Source organism: Suricata suricatta, chromosome 8 (assembly GCF_006229205.1).
Source record: "Suricata suricatta isolate VVHF042 chromosome 8, meerkat_22Aug2017_6uvM2_HiC, whole genome shotgun sequence".
Lineage (NCBI taxonomy): Eukaryota > Metazoa > Chordata > Mammalia > Carnivora > Herpestidae > Suricata > Suricata suricatta.
The window spans coordinates 105,332,229-105,335,979 of NC_043707.1; the positions used below are offsets into that span (position 1 = coordinate 105,332,229).

Genomic DNA, 3,751 nt, shown 5'->3' on the forward strand with positions numbered 1-3,751 from the left:
AGGAGGCAAACACAATCAGGGAAGACTTCTTATAGAAGATGGGACTTAAACTGGACATTTTAAGACCATCTCAGGTTTGGTCTTTGGTATCAAATACTTCTAGGTTTGAGTTCTAGTTCTGCAATTACTACTAGCTGTGTGACTCTGTGCAAGTTAATCTCTTGAAGCTTCAATTTCCTCATCGTAAAATAGGAATAATAATAGTTGCCTCTAAGGCCATTCTGAGAATTCAGTGATATGATACACAGTAAGGGCATGAGACCTGATACAGAATAAGTGGTCTTTTTTTTTTAATGTTTTTTTATTTATTTTTGACACAGAGAGAGACAGAGCATGAGAGGGGGAGGGGCAGAGAGAGAAGGAGACACAGAACCGAAAGCAGGCTCCAGGCCTTGAGCTAGCTGTCAGCACAGAGCCTGACGCGGGGCTCGAACCCACGAACGTGAGATCTGACCTGAGCCGAAGTCAGAGGCTTAACCGACTGAGCCACCCAGGCGCCCCAGAATAAGTGGTCTTTAATCATGACCTATTTGATCATATTATTAATTGAGAGGCAGAAAAGTAACCCACTTGGTTTTGCGGGTTCTCAGTGTTGTTGCTGAGACCACTGAGGGGAGGGATCAGGAAAGCATTTTCTGGTGGACATGGCTGCCGCTGGTTGTGACCCTTCCATGTCTGGGGGCGGAAGCAGAGGTGCGGGGCCCTGTGAGGGAGACCGAGGAGGGGCTCCTGCCCTGGGAGAAGCTGGACTGTCCTGTACGGCTCTGTGGTGGGGAAGAGGTAGGAGTGGCCTGTGATTTGGGAGCTGGTGAGAGGAGCCTAGTTGGGCCCCCCAAGCAATCACTTAGAGCAGTCTGTGAGGCCCCAAACCTTTCTCTATGGAAATCTGATGCTGGGACAGGGAAAGGTCCCCTGCAGAGAGGGTGATCAATTTATCCTAATTTGTCCAGGACTTTCCAGTTTTAGCACTGGAAATCTCACATCCTGGGAAGCCCTTCAGTACAGAGCAAACTGGGATGGCTGGTCGGATCTTGTTTGCAGGGGATCCTCTAGGTGGAACCTTCTGGGACTCAGGGAGGCCTGTGTCTCAGTGTCTGGGATAACATCCTGGCCAGATCTCTGTCCCATGGAGGCCCGGGATACAGAGCTGCCTCCAGGCAGCCAGCCTTATAGGGCAGGGACAACAATGGCCCGTCAGTGGCCACCAGGTGCATGTCCAGGTCTGGAGACAGAGGGTGTAGAATGGAGTAGCAGAAACCTCTCTCCAGCCACAGTCTCAGCCCTTCGGGAGACTCATACTCCTCACCTGTGAGTAACATGAGATCATTTTAGGGGCTCAAGACATAAGAACTGTGCTTATGCCCGAGAGATTGCTTTCCCAAATCAAGGTCTAGAACTGAAATACCACCATTCACTCTTCATCTGTTAGGTGTGAAGCAATAGGAACTATGTTCCCAGAAGCTCTCACCTGACATGCACACTCAGAGTAAAGAGGTCTTCGGTCCTTCCCGGTGGAGGAAAGAGCTTGGAAAGGTGAAGAAGAGGTGCTTAAAGTGTGGGGACGAGGAAGAAAGCACAGGAGTCCTCAGACACACAGTGATGACCTCACAATCGGGCCAGTGTGGTAATAAGAGGGACAGAAGAAAGATCTTGGGCTGACATGTCACTGGGGATGTTAAATTGATGGCTTGCTTTATTCCCCTTTCTCTTGAGAGCCTTCTAAAATGATGGTTAAGAAATTAAAAGGATGTAAACCCACAACAAGACAAATATGAGTGAGGTAGCATCAGTAGGGGAGATACTCAACAAATTTCAGGACAGGGGCGCCTGAGTGGCTCAGTTGGTTAAGCATCGACTTTGGCTCAGGTCATGATCTTGCAGTTCATGAGTTCGAGCCCTGCATCAGGCTCTGTGCTGACAGCTCAGAGCCTGGAGCTGCTTTGAATTCTGTGTCTCCCTCTCTCTCTGCCCTGCCCCTACTCATGCTCTGCCTTCCTCTCTCTCAAAAATAAATAAAAACAAACAAACCAACTTAAAAATAAACAAATTTCAGGACAACAGAAAGCAGATGGAAGAGTGGTAAGGAACGCAGTAAGGGGAACGCAGTAAGGCAGAGAAAGCCTTAGCACAGAGCCTGCAGAGAAGAAGATACGGCCAAGGAAAGAGGCAGCCTTCCTTAGCAGCACCAGCAAAACACAGAGCTTAAATCAGCAGATTAAATGAAAGTCTGTACACTGACCGGTGCCTCCCTACACCTGGGCACAGAGCACCAAGAGGTCAGGGTCTACTCTCCAGGTGTAAGCAGTTTCTGGAGAAATCTAATGTCACCAGAAGAAGGACCCTCGTGTTCTGGGACGGGAGTGGGATTGGGGGGGGGGATGGGAAGTGATCTGCTGTGGTGACTGAATGACTCCCTGGTCAACTAAAGCACACCAGCTAATCAGCACAATGTTCAGTTCCTCATTCTTAAATATGAATGGACAGCCAAAGATGACCACACATTTAAGGAAAGCCTCCAAACTGAACACAAGACAAACAAATAAAATGACCTTGAGGAAATGGAAATAATGCAAGGAACAGAGAAGAGCTATAAAACAAAGTTTACACTCTATTAATATCCTCATATAGATTCAAGGACATGTTGTATCCAAAAAATAAAGGCTGGATGGTATGAAGAAAACAGAACCAAACAGAGCTTTTGAAAAAAATTATATATACATATTAATTGTATAAATAACATATTATGTAACCACATGATATATATATATAATTGTATGTAATATAAACATATATAATGGGAATAGAATGTTCCCAAGCTAAAGAAATTTTTCAGAGAGTGAAATAAAAATATGAGGTAGAAAATATGAGAGAATGGGGAGCCTGTTTGGCTCAGTCAGAAGAGCGTATGACTTTCAATCTTGGGATTGTGAGTTCAAGCCCCATACTGGGTGTAGAGATTAGTAAGAAAAATAAATGAACCTTAAAAAAATATGAGAGAAAATATGAGCAACATAAAGGGTCAATCCAAGAAGTTAAAAATCCAATGAATGGGGAATTCTAGCACAAACAGATACGAATGGAGAAGAGGGGTCATTTAAAAGTTACATGAGAAAATTTCCCATAAACAAAGTTCATAAACCCTCCGTACTAGAAGAGCTCGGTATGTGACCCTGAAATGAATGACAAAGTGACCCACACTCAAGTCCAATATCCTGACATTTTTAACTCAGGGATTAGAGAGATGACCTAAAAGCTTTCAGAGGGGAGAAAAATGAAAATTAAAAAAGGTCACAAAGGAATGATAATCAGAGTGACTTCAGAATTCTCCGCAGCAACACGGGATGCTAGCAGTCAATGGAGAAATCCTTCCACGTACTGGGAGAACAGAGGATTCAACTGAGAGCTCCGTGGAGGTGAACCGTCCATTACTGGGGTATAATAAAGACATATGGAGTCAGAACACCGATGACCTTAGGCGATTATTCAGAGGGTAATTATTTTCTCCAGACAAACATGGAAATAAGCCATGAAAGAAGACTGAGCTCCAGAAAAGACTGACCCCCATGCAGAAATCTAGGGAAGGAAGTGAGGCTGATGGGTGTCCACCAGGTTTGGACACTTGTAGACCAGACTGGAGTGTGAAAATAGGGGCTCTGAAAGGTGTCTGGCGAGAGAGGCAGGCTGAGGAAACACGACGGAAAGATAAAGGCCGTTAGGGAAAGAGGAAGAAACGGGCCCCCGGGAGGCTCAG

The 3,751-nt window shown here is 45.6% G+C and overlaps 1 long non-coding RNA gene across 1 annotated transcript; it reads right to left on the minus strand.

The window, feature by feature from the left end:
* Positions 1-498: 498 nt before the first annotated feature.
* On the minus strand, positions 499-1,589 carry LOC115297873. Its single transcript, XR_003911501.1, has 2 exons — positions 1,469-1,589; positions 499-764 (listed from the first exon to the last, which is right to left on the minus strand). It is a non-coding gene; the product is annotated as an uncharacterized LOC115297873 (long non-coding RNA).
* Between the last annotated feature and the right edge of the window lie 2,162 nt (positions 1,590-3,751).